Below are 20,764 nucleotides of genomic sequence, written 5' to 3'. Positions count from 1 at the left end.
GATAACGATTGCAACTTTAACAATATCATATCGTAAGGTACTCGGTCAAAAGCTGCTGATAAATAAACGATTACCGCATCAACATCCTTTCCCTCATCTATTTCGTTGCCGATGTATTGGCTTAAGCCCAAAAGCTGCGTTTCACACGAGTATCCCGTTCTGAACCCATGTTGGTGTGTGAATAGCCATCTATCTCTTATCCACCATTCTCGAATGTAGTCAGCGATTCTTTTTTCCATTATTTTGCAAGCAACTGATGTTATTCTTATATAAAAAGAGACGTTTCAGGCGTGATATGGTGGAATATCATAATTAATTAAAAAATAAAAATTGCCAATTTTTAATTAATTACGCTTATATGCCAATAATTCTTGGCTTTTGTTTTATCCCCTCTCTTAAAAATTGGTGTAATGTTTGCTTTTTTCTGATCATTAGGCAAAGCATCATTATTTAAAGTTATTTTGAATGGATGACTCAAGTACCAAGCTATTGCGGTATCACCCAGTTTTAGAATGTCAATTGATATACTACTGTCCGGTCCCACTGACTTATTTTTCCTCATTCTCCTTATTTCTCCTCATCTTCCTTATTTTTTTCATGAAATACGAGTCCTCCAAGATGATACCGTTTGTCTAGGGAAGTGAGCTGTTTTGTGCTGTTTCCCTGATGAAGTTTTCTGTCCTCGCTGAGCTGTTAAGGAAAGCCGTATTTTTCTTTTTGTTTTCTATGCCCCGAAAAACATCTAAAGCAGGAGTCGAAAATATTTGCTATTACTACAGTGTCGGTTTTAATGCTATTATCTTTAGTTTTTTATATGTCCGCGCGTTCCCCGTTGCCTTTCCCCGTTCTTATTAATCTATAGAATTTCGTTGCATTTACCTTCGAAATGGCATTGATAAGAAATTGTTCCTTTGCCTTTTCATTTTCCCTATTTAAGTTCCGGACCAAGGTACTGAAATGTTGTGACATTGCTTTACTTTCTTTCTTTAATCTGTGCGCCGGTCGGACCGCTTTCTTGAGTTTTAATGGTTTTTTTTGTATTACTCCATATCCGTATTCTGTTTCAAATTTTTTATGGGGACATCCGCTGTTTGCCCTTCAAGAATTCTTTCTTTTAATGTTTCCCATATTTTCTTCACGGTCGCTTAAACTACCTGTCCATCCCTGAAACTTGCCCCTTGAAAGTCACTGAATCCCTTCCCTATATTGCCTAATTGTCTTTCATCCCCCATACCGCCCTTTGTTGATCTACACCAATCCATCAGAATACACACTGCTGCGTGGTCACTTATTCCCGGAAAAAAACAACTATGCTAACAAAAAAACGTTTGCTTGGCGATTTCTAGCACACTTTTTGGATCTCAAAGTTTGTGAATTTTTTATATAGTTTGGGTTCACTGGATGTATTTCGCAAGCATCATCCGGATTTGAATCTGAATCTTGATTATTAGCTTGGCTGTCTACAAACTATTACTAACGGCGAAAAGTTGTATTTGTCAAAGAGCGCCACTTTAAATACCAGGATGAAAATTTTCGGCTCGTAGTTTTCAAAACTGAGTGTTCAAAACGAAATCCTTTGTTCTCCTAATTCAAAAGAGATCTTTAACTGAAATTTTCTTGCTTTTGAGCCTGTTTCTCCTTTCAAATCCGATTCCACGCAAAGCCGAATTGAGTAATCATTGCAGTCGTTTCTCGCGTGAGAAATTTATCGAAACCCCAACTTTCTCGCTGGCATCATGTAATCTCGTTTCCAAAAATAGTTCCGACTTCTTCGTTGGTGCACGAAATGTAATAATATTACGTACTTTACTAATTCTAATTGAATTAAGTTGAATCCAGCTTGTAAATTTAAATTGCAGAAGGTGTAATGAGTACTACTATAGTAGTCGAGATTTTGCATTTCAGTTCGTTGTGTCAGTTGTTTCGTCGTTACATTTGACCAGACGGTATTTTTGCTGGAAAAATTGCCGAGATAATATTTTATGGCCAGTGCTTCTAAACCTAAGAATATTGTTCTGTCTGAACTTTTTTTTAAACACCTAATACGAAAATCCACTCAGCAAGCGGGTAAATATCATGTTCCGTTTGAAAAATTTAAGTTCGATAGATTGAATCGACTTCGATTCTTCCTCTTATCCAGTCCGTTGTCTTTCTCGTAACTTCCCTCCAATTTTGGGCTTTTCTGCCGGAAGCTGTATGCCTGGGTTCCTTCTTCCTCACCGATCGAGCCGTCCTTCGCCTGAAAATTTCGCAAGATTCGGCGTGGGGCGTTCGCTCCCTTCTTTTCCATTCTCCGCCCTCATCACGCCAACGTTTTCCGTTCAATAGATCCACAATATTTTGCGCCGGTAATTTTAAATCTACGCTATCCCTTCACGTTTCCACATCTCTTTCAATGTATCACATAATGTGTGCCTTATCTAATTCCTCATCACGTTTTTTCTAAAGAAATGCCTATTCGAATTATTTTAGCTGCGAACCCAACCCATAATTTTGTTCAATTAGGGGAACTTCTCCGCAAAATGCATTTTCGTCCTCATTCGGTAATTTTGGACGACTTTTTCCACGATCATGTATCGGATAATTGTTTATTCACTTGATATCCAAAACTTCAATTTTGAATATGTTTTGAATTAATTTTCAAATATTTGTCAGAGATAACTAAAACTATTGCTCACCGATTTATGGCTTTATTTAAGAAAGCAATGATATTTACTGTAGAGATTATTCCAATAATTGAAGGAATGTTTATAGATTTTCCATTCGTATAGTGTACTGAGTCCGGTTGATTGACCATAAGGATTCATAGACAAATTTTTGCCTAAAATTAATGAGTATGTTTTTTGCTTTGTATGTTTGCACTAGTAGAATTGATAGAACATTTTAAAGTAGTCCCTCAAACAGCCCTTGCTTGCGCACTGCTTCTATGTTCAATATCTCTAAAACATGAGAGATGTGATCCATATGTAGACATCCCAATGGGAGCTGTCGAGAGAGTAATGCCGGTGTAGTTGATGACGCTGGATATTAAAATTTCTTTCTGCAATTTGTTTATCAAAATTCCAGAGAGCGATTTACCTGTTGACATGAAGTCTTTCCTGATATACTCAGTTTCGGTTTAATCGTTCCTTTTAAGTAGAAAAGCTATCTCTTTTTGTTGAAAGCATCAGATTAGATGCTCCAGTCACAATTTGCGATAATGCCACATCTTTTTCTAAATCTATTTATTTCAGAAAGGAGCGATTTTTGTGTTGGCAGCTCGACATCTCGAGTATTTTACACAAATGAATTAACCTTAAATTAAATTCAATATTTGCCACTAAGCAATCCTCGGATTGGTAATTCTGGATGATGAATATTAAAATCATCAATCCAATTTAGCTGAAAATTTCTGATGTATTTCTTAAAATGTTCCCCCGAACTGGAGTTTTTTTCTCCAAATAATGGTTCGTTCTATGAAGTTAATAAATGCACTTGACAATGGCATTCTCATATGGCTGATGATAACATAGTCGATTTGGAGATTTATTTTGTCAAATTCCGTCCGGAACATTTCAGTTTGCATCCTTTCGTCAGGTAGAGGTAAAATGCATTAAAATATTTCAGTTATTTCCATTTTATATGTATTCAAGGAAAATATGTAAATTCAACACGTGATTAAATGCTATCTTAATTGTCCTCGCTTTATCCCAATCAGTACTTGTGTTAGATGCTTGTGTATTAGAAGTTTAAATGTTTTTGTTTTTCGTACTTCAACGTATTTCCGCGGTGCAATTTTAAATGCAAAGAAATTAACTTGGTGAAAACACCTTTGAAACTGATCTCGAAACAGGTTTTATCGCTATTATTGCTGTAGGCAGTTTTGTTGATTGAAGAAATGGGTGGTACGCTCTTTGCATACCTTTCGACTCATTATTACCTTACATTTTTTACATTATTACATTTTTACACTTATATTTTGTTATTAATTTGATTATTATCTGACAGATGACCATTTATCGACTATTCTTTCGTTAGCAGAGGTTGATTGGGGTTTTTACAACCTTTGAAATCCAGAATGAGTATCTTTAAGAATAATTGATTGTTGAAGTGATAGACTTGACGCTTACACTACTCCCTATTTCTAGGAACTCATTTTCTGGACAACTTGTGGCGTTCTTTAAATGATTAGATTGAAACTTATACGAATTTAATGACAAGTAGGCACTGCTATTCATCCTCTACAGAATTAAGCAACACCTACCTTGCCTTTATTATCCACAATGACGCCTGCGTTAAATAATTGACACTTGAGGCATAGTTAGAGCAATGTTTTACATAAACATCATTAAAAGAAAATTTTATGGCTCAAAAGCAGCCAAACGTGGTACATTTAATTGGAACCCTTCTGTCATCATTGAATTCGTTACTGAATTCTTACCGGTGGGAAGCTCTCGCGGAAATGATTACCAGTTACGCTGCATTTTTCTTTCGAAATGATATAAATTTAATTATTTTCTAGAATCTCATAGGTAATCAAAAGCCCTAATTGCGCCAAAGAAGTGGGCCATTAAAAAAAAATAATAAGGAAAACAGATTACAGGTTACAGTGGGATGCGTGACGAGGATAGGAATGTCGGGAGTCAAATCCTAGATTCCGGAGCTACGACGATGCTTTTGCCGCTGTTTACCTTTCTATTTCGGGGACAAGTCGAGACCAGCGAGGGTTATGCTCATGCGTTGCCTCAGGTGGTCGTTAAGTTTCATTTCCATGATCACCCTCCCACTTCCGTGTTCCTTTGCGGTGTCCCACGGCGGATGGAGGGTAGAGGTGTGGCGACGAGGTGTCCCCAGCAGACGCCTGCGTGAGGTGGTGGAGAGAAGGGTCGTTGGGAAATCCAAAAAAAAAAAAAAGTTATTCCGAATCGTGGGAAGAAAGTGAGTGCATCGAATGTTTTGCGTGGGGTCGTCGGTCTGCATCTTCATGCGTCTTTTCGAGGGAAAGACGTGAAAACACGCGTGAGGCTTGTTTGTGTGTGTGAGGGATGGAGAGAGGAGTACAAGGGGGTTGTGGGAAAAAGAGAAAGAGGAAGAAAGTGGCCAAAATGCGACGGTCGTGCGGCCGGAAAAATCACGATTGACGGAGGCCCCGAGTCCTTATCTCCCATGTGATGTTTTATTCTCCACCCTCACCCCCCCCGCATTGCCCACCTCCCGTGCGAAAAGAAGATGACAGTCCCATCGATACGACGGAAAGGAAAAGGGTTTCCACACTGTTGTTCTTGCGGTTTGGGAGAGGCCTTTCTACTGTCCCATCATCCGTTATACCAGAAGGTTGTGAGACACTGTTACCCATTTTCTCCGGAGTGGCACGTTTCCGTCCCGCTCCCCATCATTAAAATTTTTATTTCCCGTCGTAGTAGTTTCATTTGGTTATAAGGGTATCCACTCTTTTTGGAAAAGTAGAGGAATGACTGGATTCCTTCAAAATATTTGGCAAGAAGACATGCGTGAAAAGTACTCCGAATGATTTTTGACAAGTCGAATAATGACGAGATGCGGGTCGAGGATTCCAGGCTAATGCGATATTCTCTTTCGTAATGAAAGCAGTTCATGCTTTTTCAGGTCCAAACTATAGCAGGGCCAACTTTGAAGGTACTAGCGGCGTTCAAAAAGATGAGAGATGGATTAACTTACCATCATTACCTTTTGTCGCCATAGCTTTTTTTTGGGCGACATGTCCGTCTTTCCATCTCCAACCTTCTCATTCGAGTCATGGATTCACGTTCCATTCCACCAGTCACATCTTGATGTAATCTTTTATTGTTCTACTAATATAGCTACTTTGGGTTTATTGCTATGAATAATTCCTACTGACGAGTCAGTGGAAGGACCGAATAAACTTCCCAACATTGGAAAACAATTGTCCATACATTCACCGCAACCATAAATACCGTCTGTTTGTGGGGACAATAAGGTGAAAGTCAGGAAGCCTCAGCAATAGACATTGAGCAAACTTCTCGTCTCTAAGGACCACATTCCCTTAAAAAATTAAATGAAAAGAAAATTATAATTGTTATTTAGGTCAATTAAGTGATATCGAGTGCGTCTTCGGCAAAGTATTTTTCACGTAGCCCGTTTTACTACAGATTTTACAATGGCTTCCTCTTGGGAGAAAACTTTGAAGCAAGCCGAACGACAAGGGACTCTCTGAATTTATTGATAGTACCAAATGTTTTACTCATTGACAGAAATGCTCTATATTTTACACGTATAAAATTAAATATAAATTGTCTTGAGGAAATATTTTACCTCAAGACAATCGTGCACAAACTCATAAGAGACCAGAATGCTTGTAATCGAAATCCCCCAGGAGCCGGCACGACATGATAAGTATTAACCTACAAGGTAGCGACTGCGCATGGTTATACGATTATATTTATATATATATTTTTTTGCAGGTTCCCCTCACCTTTCCCCATCCATTTGAAGACCCCTAACCTCCTCATCCCTTACCCTTTCCTCCTGGTGCTGCACCCCCTGCCACACACCTTTTGGTGGCTCGCAGGGTATTAGATGTAGATGAAGGCAGTATCTGTATATGTTGAGATAAGGAACAATGAACAACATAGACAAAACATTGCAAACATAAGGTCAAACTTCATCCGCGTGATAAAATATTTCGGGGAATATCTATATTAATATTGAAAAATTAGTATAAGTCTGTTCGAATATACCTTAAAATGCTTATTATCTGTATATAAAATGTTGTAAATTTACTGTGTGTCAAGATGAAAAATTAAAATATTGACTTGAATTTTTGTCTTAGTGGATATTTTATCAGATAAAATATTTTATTGCCGAAAATTCAATCTGAACGGAATAAAATACAGACCAATTATCCTTCGAGTAGGAATGAGTGGCGAATTTTTCAGTACTGAATAATTTTTACGGTAAATAACATGGGGCGGGAAAAAATGCGTTGAACATAAGGATATCATAGGTAAGGTAATACAAATCTCAAACTTTTTGTCTTATCACAAGCGTTTTCTTGATCTTAAGTGGAATACAAAATCGAATCGTAGAAAGATAGGCAATTCTCATCGAAGGGTTCCTAGCTTCTATTGAATAGTGAAAGTAGATCTTGAGTATTACAAGGCCTTTATTGCGCTTTTCATATGCTGGTTACTCTGTGACAAAACGACCGATCGAGTTCCGCAATCGTAAGCATGCAATACTGAACGTCGCATTAATGCGGCAAAAGCTGATAATCTGTACTCGGAGTGCTGGAAACGTGCATGGATAAGAATAGGTATTGATGAAAGCGAAATGAGATGAAATCGAGTCCTTGAGGAAAGATTTTTGCCAGCATTAGGCGTGTATTATAAACTGAATGTTTCTCTAAGGAAAATCCGTGTACTGGCAACCTAATGTAAGCGGATTTTATGTATGCCAAGACAAACATAGATGTCAACTTAATGGAGTGTTTAAACCTGACAAGTCTTGATGATAGAAATAGTGGTGAAATGATGAGAACTGAGTGAGTGAAGAAGGTCGTTTGGAAATATTGAAAGAATGTAAAAAAGTGCAATCGCCAAAAAGATATATGTGGGCAGAATCAATGGTTCGAGACCAGAGAGTTAGACCGAGAAGGCCATAGGGTGAATGCGGTCGAAGATTTTCTTAAAACAAGGAATGGTGTCTGAGACTGATGAAAAAATAATGTGATATGTAGCGATGCATGAACGTGATCGAAGCGAAAGAATGGTGAAAGAATATGGCAAAATGAAAGAAAGTAATGGAAAAAAATTTGGCATTCTACGCTTTTCATAAAATTAAACTTTGTAGTCTATCCCCTTTCCCCTAAAAGAAGGGCGGCTTTCGTATTCTATTTCTTTACACATATACGCCAATATAGAACATACGAGATATCCCTATCGTAAACAATGTGGGTGTCATACTCAAGGTGATTCTGTGGACACAAAATATGAGGACTTTAAAGAAACTTGATTTTTGTTACAGAAAAATAAGGAAAAGTCTTTTAGAGAGGTCAGCTCCAGCCCCGCGGGGCCAATTCCTGTCACCGAATTACGTTTCACTGATAGTTGTGTCCAAAAAAAATGTCTTAATTTAATAATGTTGGGTTTCCAGAAGCGAAGAACATGGAACTGAAACTTAGACCCTCCGTTCAGTGGTGTTCATCCCTGAGACTACCGCAATTAAAAAAAAAATTGTCACTTTCGAAAATGGATCTTGTCTAAATGTACGTTGCAGGTTACCATGGGACCACTCGATGCCGTCATTACTCGCGAAGCAGTTCCACGAGTAAAAATGCTTTCCATTCGGCTATAATTCACAGCTCAATAAACGACCGAAATCGTTTCAAAGGGAGGCGATCATTCATCGAACGTTTAGAAGAAATAACATTTTTATTGGCCTAAAAAAATATCCCGTGGACTGAGATCGGTGAGTGGAGGGCTTGGGGAGCCGGGGGGTAGGGGGGTCTTGCGGTCGTGTGTCTCTCCGGCCTCTCGCCGTGGGTGTCAGAAGGGGCGAGGGAGGTCGTGATTTGCAGTGATGGAGGGTGAGAAGGAGGGAGAATGAGTGGGGTGGGTGGTGGAGGATGAGTCTAAGTGCGTGGCGGCGAGAGAAGTTTTGGGAAAACCGTGAATACGATTGAGGCGATGGTAGGGAAGAAAGGTGGATGACTCCATTACTGAGAAAATATAAAAGAAGAGAGAATTTTTATCGCCTTGCGGTAGTATTTTCAACCGATATGTACACGCTGTACAAAATAATTCGCGATAATAAGGATCCGGTTCAGGGCATTAAAAGAAGGTATGAATGAAAGGAAAACACTGAATAGGAAGACAAGGAAATGGGATGCGTTCATTTTAAAGCCGTGAGGAGAATGGGAAGTGTGAAGGTTAGAAAGAAATCGAGTTCTTGCAAAGACGTGTGAATGGAAAAACTCAGCAACTACGTCGTTAGGTAGGAGACAACTTTCTTAAAACTGTGGCAGTAAAATTGGTAAAGCCTACCAACATCTTACTTTGATCCACGTTTAGATCCACTTCCATGTTAGATGTCTAGTTTTATATATATATATATATATATATATATATATATATATATATATATATATATATGTATATATATATATATATATCGGCACAATAATGGGACGGCACAATAGAACACACATAGAATAGCAACGTTTAAAAGGACACTCACACGGTAAATAGTTCGAGAGTCTCACTTGAAGAAGGCCTCTGAGAGGGCCGAAAGCTCGAACTATTTACCGTGTGAGTGTCCTTTAAAATGTTGCTATTCTATTTGTGTTCTATTGTGCCATCCCATTATATATATATATATATATATATATATATTGGATTTGATCCCTCTATTGATTTGAAAATATTTGTGATAAAAGTTGGGAAAAAAATTTCGCTTCCTACAAGAAATTCGTTAATTGTTTTCACTCCCACAGCGTGACCCCCGAATTTCAAGTGGAATCGCCAATACATTCCTTGTCATCGTTGTAAAGTAAAATATTTCATTTGGTGGCTCGAAGGTTGGTTATGAAAGTCGAAATGGCTCACGGTGGTGAGGGTAAGTTATTTAGCTAGACGGGTTGCAATTCTTGGATTCCAGCACACGGTCTGATCGTCTTTCTCCGAATTTCATATGCATTGTACGACACATCCACCGAACATCCCTTCATTAATTGGTGGAATCGCAAAAGGTGGGAGCAGTCGTTGGAATTTCTGGCGTGAATACTCGAGATCTCGCAACAGAGATGCGTTTAACGCCTACTCGGCGGTAACCCCTCGACGCCGCTTCTTCCTTTTCGACTTCACGATCCGGTACATTAAATGCCGAAAGCGTACAGACCGTTCGGTGTACTAACGGACGCGTGAGCCGTCTCCGTCAGCTCCTCACTCATGCCTTGGGCTTTGCCACCGAGATGGCGTGGGATGCGTTGGGCAATTTCGATTTAGAATTCATGGGTGCGCACCTGAGGTCGATGCTTGGGAGCTTTTGCGGTGATTCGAGAGATGAATTGGGGAATATATTCCCTGTTCTAGTGGACCACGCAACCGCATGGCATCACCTTTCGATCGGTTTGTTTCCACTGCGGCTATCAGGAAAGCCACAGTAGGTCATCAGAAAACACTCCCGGTAGGGGCCCCAGCAGACGCAATGCCCACTTGCTCACTAGACCAGATGGTAGAAACCTAGACTACACCTTCCAGTAAATCGTCGTAGATCCATCAATTTGCAAATAAACATGCATTGATTGAGTGGAGTTCGTCGTTCATAATCGTATAACTTAATATTCAATAGCTATCAATTAAAAATTTGCCTTAGCCAACCGATCGAGAAACTATAATTGCAGTTTCCTTATATCCGTGAAAACAGTTGATTAGAAAATCATATATGTATGCATTCAGAATACTGGCATAAAGTAAATACTTCCCGGCTGAGGCATTGTAAAAATGTCGAAAAATCAATAATAGTTCACCGAAAAGTATAAAGAGTTCCCAAGAAACTTTAAAAGGGAGACTGACCATGTATTTTAAGAGGGAAAACAACTTGTGTAATAAAAAAATGAGTTCATTGCTTTGAAGCGCAATGCCATGGGAAAATACAGTAATTTTATTGGGACGTAATCAATTTGTCAATCCTTGAGAGCTTTCGTGTTTAGGCGTGTGTTTGGGGGTGAAAGGGGCCGGGTCAAGGACGCAAGGTTGGTACATAATTGCTTGAGATCGGAATTTACCCTAAAGGGTTATGTCCGTGGGAAGAAGGTCATCGGGAGTATCTCATTTGTTTTATCAAATAGCGCAATAAAATTAGTCCTATTTTTTATGGCTAATTGAATAAAAGCAATGAATGATTCTTATTTTGCCAGGCGCCGTGGATTTTGATTGTTTTGTGCAATAATAGGAATGGTTTTGATTATAATTTTTGATAAAAACGGAAAATCAGTGGACGCTTGTTTACTCCTGTCAATCCGTAGAGGTTATTGTGAGGCTCGAAAAACATAATTGGAACCGTTCTCAATCATAGACATTCATCATAGATAATCATTCAATTATAGAGCTAAGACATAGCTTCTTTTAGAAGGGTCTTTGTACAATCATCTCATAGAAGCCGTGAATGTCTTTCAAAGTGGTCAAACGATGATGATGAATGAGCACATATTGAAGCTAGGTTAATCACAAAATCCTGATCAGTATAGAATTAGAAATGAAGCTATATGCAAACGCGTGTTTGAATTTAAAAGCCCCAGCCTATTAACTACGTATTTCTTAGCATTGGAAGATTCTTAGCTGCCTTTTCCATTCCAAAAAGACCGCGACTTTTCCATTTCCCGGAAATGGAAAAGTCGCGGTCTTTTTTTTTAGCTTTTAACGTCTTTTGGAGCCTAAATCTGGAAAATATATTGCTTGAAATTGCAGCTCACACTTCTGTTAAGCTTTTTTTTGTATTAAAAGGGGGAATCATCGTCCCTTTGATCATTGCCAAGTGTTTGATGGGTGGAAGCAGAATAGCAGAATGGTTGCGTGAGAGACAATGAATGGATCGCGCTTTGGTTGAGTGGGCACCTTGAGCATCAGGTATTCCAGAACTTGAAGGACGTTGTGGGGAGCTCTAGAAGAGACCGTTCTTCGGCTGAAGAAACTCGAGACGTTTTTATTTATTTTTTTACTTATCCAACGATTTGCAACGGTTTATCTATTTTTGGTCGAGTTGGAGAGGCAAGCGTCATTACGATGATCCGAAGTGGAACCCTGGCAAAGAACATGGGAAAAGCAGGGATCATTGAAAAATTTTAATTTTGCTAACTTTTGATGACCTCTTCAGTACCACCGAAATGGTTTGATTCTTTGAAAGAGAGGATAACAATTTACAAAAATTCAGAAAACGTGGCCTTGGAAATTCTCCAAAAAATTCCCTCTCAGTTGGAGGACGATATTACACCTGACTGAATTTTTAGCCCGGATCTTCAAATTACCGCCGAGTCGTCCTCCTTGAATTTACGATTTCCAGGACGTTTATGCGAACAAGAATTTACCTCTTTAGTCCACTTTTGTTCCGTAGTGAGTGATTTGCGTTTTCGTGTGCGCAGTTTGGGCTGTAAAACCATAGCCAATTGCTGGTAACGTCTAATTTAAATACAATCACGAGTAAAAACTAATGCCTCGAAAGAAACTCAGTAAATACGTGGATTCTTCTCCAGGACTCTCTTTCATTTATAATAGTTTATTGGAATAACTAGAGATTCGTGACCGTAAATTGGTTTGTCCGCGTTTAAATCATGTTGAAATTTGATATACTCCATTACGTATTATCCTTACACATGCCTGTACACTTAAAATTGCGCGCTGAATAAGTATAATGTCTATTGGCATGTCCCTTTGAATCTTTATGACAGATTCTCACACTGTGGTACCCCTGAGAAAAATTTCAATTAGCACATTATTCTAGAACCGAAATATTAAATAAAAGCTTATATTTTACCGATGTGGCAGCACATTCTTCATACTGTGTATTATTGACTCTGTTGTGTTCTCTTTCGTCGCTATTTAGGATTATGAGTTTAACTTGCATGCATTTGGTCACGTGCATGTGGCCATTTGGTCATACTGATCAAAATCTGATCTGCGATGTGGAAGAATAGTGTTGTACCAATAAGTAGTAGCTTTAGGGGAGGTGACCGACAGATAAGGTCGTTTGCACCATTAGGGTTGGATGGGAAAAGAGTTTGAATGAGGGTGGAGAGAAGCATGGTGGCGGCATTATCCTGCTCTTAACGAAAGGCGCTAAGGGGTCCGGAGTTTAACGTCCCATCCGACGGGCGGCGTACTCGCTCAAAAGTGCTCTCCACAAAAGACCTCACGTGGGGATCGGGATAACACTGAAAAATATCTGCCCTCTCCAGGATGTGGCACCGATAACGAAAGACATAAATCATATCTTATGGGCATGAGGAAACGAAAAAGAATTGGACTTCCTCGGGAAATAACTAAAATGCGGGCAAGAGGTAACTTAAAACTCAATAAATAAAATAAACGTTATTGTTTCCCGTGCTGAAGACTATTTAAGGACTTAAAACATCACGAATATTAATTTTTCCCTTGTCAAACGAGCATGCCAAATTTTAACGAAGAAAAAGACTGTAGCAATAAATGCCAAATAATGATGCAACAAGGCGGAATGTCATTTTTCATTCCTTTTCTGATCTCTCTAAGATAAACAGACGATAAAGGCGATAGCATCGCCACTCAGGATGAAGTTTGTCTATACTGAATAGATGATTTGAATGCTATCCAATTTTCAGGAAAGGTCATATGGGATAAATATGTGGAGAAGTCTAAAACCGGAAAATGTGTTCGAGCAAGCATGCCGTGCCCAAGGCGAGGAATGTCGATGAAGGCTGCAATTGGGTTTTGAATTGCTGGTAATTTTTAGGTATTCGATTGCCGGAAGGTCCAGTGGTCATCATGGTCGCCTCGATCTTCCAGCCTTAATCTATCCATATGCTTTTCGTATCCTTTCCTGGAAGATGTAAACTAGTGTTTACTCTGTTATGTGATTAATTTTGCAGATGGATGCACGAAAAACCAATTGAAAAGTTATCTCTGATTACGCAAACGAGATAGCATTTTGCGAGGGTGTTCATCGTTGAGAAATACTGTGAACTTTAATGCTGTGAATTCCTGAGGTTTTCAAATTTGAGCGACAGACTCCTGGCATGACAAGCAATTCGATAAAAAGCCACTAGGAACATCCTTTGATTATCCACTGAAGATTTAAAAAATAATTTATGGAATACCATTTTTTGAAGATTTGTTAACATATTTTCTTTCTTAGGGGACACCTCTGCCACTTGGTGAAAGGAAACTACTTTCTAACTAGACATATCGTACAATATACCATCGATAGGTTTCCTCTTCATGAGGCATTATCAGGTGATGATTTTGCTGAAACGGAGAGACCTGATGATGTCTGACAGCAGTAAAACATAGGCCTTCCATAAATAATGTGTGTAGAATTACGGGCTGGTTTCTTTTCATCAGGAAACGATTCCAAAAACTACCCTCTGGAACTAGTTCCTTATATCTTTCCTTCTTTTCTTCCTTCTCCCATTCCTGCTGACTGATAAGTTCAAATGTAGTGTAGAAATGCGATTCAACCAGTGAAGAGTAAACACCCAAATGGCAGCAAATTCTATTCTTGTCACAAATGGTTAACGGGAGTAGCCGAATCTAGGTGAAAATTTAACAATGCATTTACATTTATTTTTGAGAAAACAGCAATCAGAATACATTTTTACGGTCCCAGAAACTGCGTGAGATATCGCGACTGTAACTTTTAACGTAGTCATCCGCTAGGTGTTCATTAAAATTTAATAATTTCAGAGAGTAAAAATAATTCGCTTTGATCGGGATTCGAACTCATATCCCTCGTTTTCCGTCCGAATGTTTGGCCAGTTAAGCTACCGAGGCGTCGTCTCACCCTCCGAAATATCGGGGGCTTTAAAGGAACAAGATGTTGTGACGAAATATACAATTTCACAGTCCTCTTAATAAATTTCTTAAACTTAATAAAATCAAAATATTCGGAAGTCTTTTCTGGCGAATGACATTTGGTATGTTCACGTGTATTTGGAACTAAGACAAGAATTTTTTCTAAACATTCTATCTGATTGACCCAATTTATCTTAAATTTCATATAGCGTTATAATTATATCCTATTCTTTTACTCATGCACGTCTATGCCCGTATTTTTATTAGTGTTAAATTTAACTCCTTACTCAAAAAAGTGAATTCATTTCAATATAAAAAAACCATATTAGCGCCTTCCGTACAACCACATGTTGGGAGTTTATTTTCTCAATATGTGAGCTAATAAAATAATTATAAAATATTTATTTGCATTTTTTTCAGGAGTAATGAAATACGTTTTCCCTTCGATGAGGCCTCTTCTTTTAGTTAGTATCATAAAGGTGAAAATGTCAAATGTTGTGTACAATTTCAGTGCTGGAGTAGCTTAAAACCTCTCATAAGTTTCAACGGTTGGGAGTAAATATTTCAGTTGGTGCTCCTCAAGCAAATATAAAAAAAACCCATAATTTGAAATTTAATTCCTTTCTTTTAAATTTTTTGCTATTATTGATTAAAAAATTACCTTACCATTGAGGAGAAGTGATATTTTTATTAATACTCATCCACTGTTTCTTTTACTTTCAACCATCTAACGTTTTTGTTTTGACTAAGCTTTTTTTGCTTATAAGTATATGCTCAGCTAGCAATTGAGCGAACAGAGCCACGTTTCTCTGAGCTACTGGTCAGTTTAAGAGCACTTTTAATTTCCACAAATGGAGTTAGCGGATAGTGATAAATGGCGCAGCAATTATCCCTCGCATCAGTACATACCTTTTCAATGACCTTTTGAAGGTAGCAAAATGGAAACGGTTGCAGGCTTTATATTATGCAAGATATTAATCACGGAAAGGATGTAAAAACTTTCCAAAATCCATTTAATTATTTTTATAAAGTGAATTTTACGAATGATATTTAGTTGAAAGTGTTACATTACTTACATTTGACTATGTACATAAGGCATATAAATCGATATGTAGCTTTAAGAAGCGTGATAGTGCAGGGTAAATAATGGGATCCATATGAAATATTTGAATGACTGTGTCGCTAAAATCATCACATCAAGATAGTCTTAAAGCTGAAAAATTGCCTGGAAGGTAGAGAACAATTCAGGGATTTCCTGTATATAACCAAAGAATACAGCAATTTAAGTAACGTTTCGCACATTTACACGCAACGTTTTCCAATTCATTTATTCAAATTCAATTAGATCAACGTTATCAGCAATAACCACTTCAAAAAATTGATAGAGTGCATTAAAATGTTTCTCTTCAACCGCAAGTTACTGTTGACTCTCATGACAATGATCCATGGCCCTGTGATTCCGTGGTTCTGGCCTTAAAACGAGTGTAGCTAAAAAATATGAGAAATCCTTGAATTTAATTTCCCAAAATTGTATGTTTCTCTGTTTTAATTTGCCCGTCGAGTTACTTACTGTAGACATGGGACCCACCATTGATCACAGTCAGTCGTCCATAAAAGAAAAAAACGGAGTTAGTAACGACTACTTCAATTGTTTTCTCCGTGTGTAATAATTAGGGGCTGTTGGAGGGGCGGTCACTGTTGCAAAATATTGATTAGCGGCGAAATATGGTCGCGATCCAAATCTCTTCTCTCCCGGGATACGTGCTCATACGCCGGCACTGTGCACGTGAGGCCGAATACCTGGTCAGAGCCGAAAACTCAATCTCCTATCTGAACCTGAATCTCTTTCGCATTTAAACTCGGACTGTCCGCACAATTCAACAGAAGGAACTCTGTTCCACCCACTACTGATGAGTGAATTATAGTTTAGCCTCAAATAGCTTCGATACGAACTGGACTGCCTTGACTATAGAATTTCTTCATACATCTGAAGAAATCCTTTCGGCTTAAAGACATCTAGTCGAAGGAGTTCTCCCCTACGTCACCCCACATATACGATTTTACTGATTACCGAACTCATGTTGGCCCTGATCACATTTTTTCTTCAGTCGATGGCGACGGAGGAGGTGGATTTGGCATGAGAGATCAAAACGTTGCGATTAGCCATATAGCCTTGTGTATGGCCATTGTGAAGTGGAGTTGACATTTACCTTTACGACCCTCGTGTTCATTTTATGTGTAATATATATTTTATGAAGGCAGGAGAAATAGTTGGTGGTCTAAAGTATCGGATAACACTTATAAATGGGGCTATTATTATATCATAACCTACGAGTATAATATCATTATGCAATCCTTTTTATAAAAGTATTTTTGAAGTTTCAAGGACTTTACCGGGATCTAATATATAATCGTTAAGATTTTACTTCGGATATGAGCCTATGAAAAGGTTTTCTGTGAAAGTGTTCCTTCCGAAAATTCATGTCATGTATAAGCTATTAAAGCGATAAAGACTTAGGGCGAACAATAAAACTTGTTCTCAAAAGATTTTACTGTCCACGATTCAAAGGAAAGTGAGCATAAAATGCGAGGAGGTAGAGCAATTTCTTTCGAGTATTTCGAGCAGGGTTCTATCAAAACTCAATATTTGCAACGACAAAGAAAATATATTGAGTTTAGTAAACGTTTTGCTGGATCTGATGGCTATTTCTATTGAATTTTCCATTCGGCAGGAAAAACTTACGGATGTATTATTTAGATTATTCCCTGTTAAATGACAAAACCTGATCACATCTACAAATAACTTTTGCTCTATCTATTGATGTGTTTGTTTTTTTACCAAGTGGTTGAGTCTTCACTACCCATGTGGCCACACAATGTTGATTAATATTTTTATCTGTGACGTACGACCCATGGTCGTAACTCTTTCTCTTAGACATTGAGGCACTGCTTATCTCGTGAGCATAACGGGAAATATTTCGTTTTAATTATTTAAAACACCATCGAATCCAATGCTTGCACGTCGAGAAGAAACTTTAATTTACCAATCTACTCCCACCCCCTGGATTTAAAAAATTCACATCCTGATTTGAGCAATGTAATAATTTCTTCCTTAATTTACGACTGTGAATCTCTATTATCTTTCCCGTAGAACTTTTGATCCGATATCCAATCCGAGATAAGACTCTTCACCGCTCCTTTCCCCATCTACTCTCCTCTGTTTTAATCTTCTTTCTGATCTGCCCCCCGTTCTTCCCATTATTCCACCCGCCAATCCAAGTTTTGACGAGGGATTGAAGCCAATTTATCGTCATGTCCAGAAGGATCCTTCCCTCCTAATAGGCTTGCTCACATCAACGCTACGATCGCCCCACTTACATCACTGGGAAACAGGCTCGAGTGAAGAACATTGAGACGATTTTTAATAGGAATGTTATGGCTTTTCTTTTTCTGTAATTCACTGCCATTCCCGTATTGAGTATTTCTGATGGTCCTTTTGTCACCTCCTATTTCGACTTGCCACGTTATATCGTCATGGTCCGAGTTATTCAGCATCTGTATTAGAAACAATTACTCGTACCTTTGTTTCAACGTATTAGAACGTTGCCCGCTGAACCAAACTCTCCATTGTAATTTATACACGTATATTGACACAACTGTCATTCAGCGTGGCTACTTCATGCTCATAAGAATTGATTTGTTATTAATGGCATGGCATATTGGGTGCCACTCATCTCCTTGGCCTCTCTGAGGTATGAGGAATAAGGATAGGCTTCTGTAATTTATAAACATTCATCAACGAATGCCAACTTTGTAGTTCAAAAGCACCTTATCAAGCCATGCGTTCCTTCTTTGCGTCGAATGTTTCCTAGCCTAAAGGTCATAGAACGTAATTCGAGGAATCAGAATTAGGTACCCATCAAAATGCATGCCACACATATTTCTCCTAGGTTGAATTTGGTGCTGGTTATCCCCATTATTGATGCTCATTGCTAAGTTTAAGAAAAAGATATTACAATATGACATTATTACTTAATGCAAAGAACTAAAAGTTATATTGTAAGTGTTCCATCAGTATAGTTATTCAATTTTCGATGAGTTTTATTTGTTATGTTAGGCTTAACTCTAAACCAGAACCTTTGGGTTACAAATTGAGGTCCCTTTCAGTCGGGATAAGCGGAGATGTAATTTGGATTCCAATTGCCGATTTTTATTGATGGGTGATTGAGATTTAATAGTAACTTGATTGTTTCTGACACTTTTTGCTCATCATTCGTAAACTTGATTCTTCCACGCCATTGATCGATTTTCTTCACCTGACCCAATGACGACTTATATTGAATTCTACATCCAAGATTTTTAACATAATGTGGAAACGAATATACCCATACGATTGACTGATTGTTATAAATTTTGGCTTTTTTAATACACCTTATCGAGAGTGCTTGCGCCAAGGTAAATATAATATACTCATTCCGTAAGTTATTTTTAATAACCGTTGAGAGAGCAAGAAATATTCCCCAATGGTTATCCACTGGAATTTTAAGCTACAAAAAATGAAGTATGGGACATAAATCTTAATATGATTATGTCCTTCAGCATTTCTTAACTATTTAGTTAACATAAGAGCTTGGTTTTCCAAGTAAACCATCCATTGAAATTCCACGAGGCACAGTTTTGCCTGGAGTGTGAACTTTGTCTTGTTCCATTTCCCCTCTCGAAAGAACCGTTTCCCAAAAGAAGATAAATCAGGCATTTTCTGAAATAATTAGATATTTTCAGACAGAATTACATGTAATTAAATTTCATTCACCCTTATGAATATCCACAAGCAGGAAACACAGTCTCAATCTCACTCATCCCACGTCTAAGCCACTGGGCGTCCACTTCTTCTCATCCGCCACGAAACCTGTTGCAGCAATGTCTACCTACATGCACAGTTTAGTACAGTTTATGCACAGTAGGTTTACTGATATTTGGGAAGGCGATACTATCGAATTAGTTATTTTAAGGTTGAAGACAAGATAATTTTCCGCCCCAATATAGCTACTTTCTCCGTAGTTTTTTATCATTAATTTACAGAGATTATAATTTTTACTTGTGATGCAAATTTTAGTTCCAATATTTTTGAAACTCTACTGCTGTCGCATCTCAATAAGTCTGCGATTTTACAATATTCATTTTGAAAGATGATATTATTTGCTTCGCTCCGGGTTATTTATACGTGTGCTAAGTGCTTTTGAACTCGAGAAAAATTACAACTTCAATTAAATGTTCCAACTCATGCCCTTTCCATTTTCAGTTTTGCAATTAATTCTCCAGTATTCGTGAAAGCTCTTTTAGAAAATGCCATATTCGCAGTACACACTACCCAAGTGAGTCCTCCCGACTGTTTCAAATTTATCTTTATTAAATGAGTGCTAGTTTTTTGCTTCTTTTTCGTCTCAACAGCTTTCCATACCAACGCTAAAATGAGAAATCATTTCCTAATTTTATGAGTGCCTATGCCTCTCTTAATGCTCATAACAATCTTAGAAATCTTAAATTCTATTCTTATCCTGGTTTATCTGAATTGATCCGATCATCAATGGAATCATTTGCATTTTAGAAGCGCACTGTTAGAAACCACCATCACTCTCTTAAAAGTGTGAAAGGTTGTTCGTTTTTCATTTATGTTCCCCAGTTTCGTGCTTAGGTAGTAAATCAGCCTGATAAGAATCTTCAAAGGTTTTGTTACTCCATCTCAAACCTCAATGGGTAAGCTCATTTCCCGTAGCTTTTCTGACCTATCCATTTAGTTGCAGTACACATCGGTTGGTTTCCATTACCCTATGTCAAATGAAAAATAATTTCCTGATAACAATTTCAACAAATTATCTGTCGAAGTTTATTCTGATAAATAAAAATTCGAGAATGGTAGTCAAAAATCTTCCATATTGAGGTTTTTGTCTCTGAAAATATTTTAATGTCTGCTTTAGAATTCGGGATTTAATTGATTGAAGATCATTGATATTAAGCTCGAATGTTTTGTAAGTATAGGTCTGGATACTTTATTAATTTCAGTTTTGCATTTATTTCCCATGGCGTTCAACTATTTTTACGTCTCGTTCTTCACTTAATCATTATCTCATGTCATATTGAGCGCTATTTATTCGCATTTATTAACCGTCTTGACCTGAGATGTATTCTCATCTCGCTCCATTGACCTCTACTTCATGCTAATTCTTTTTCCTCCCGTTATCTCCGAC

The sequence above is a fragment of the Hetaerina americana genome, unplaced genomic scaffold, assembly GCF_022747635.1.
Source record: "Hetaerina americana unplaced genomic scaffold, ioHetAmer1.1.p SCAF_1, whole genome shotgun sequence".
Lineage (NCBI taxonomy): Eukaryota > Metazoa > Arthropoda > Insecta > Odonata > Calopterygidae > Hetaerina > Hetaerina americana.
The sequence above is the reverse complement of the archived record's forward strand: the minus strand, read 5'-3'. Positions refer to the sequence as shown.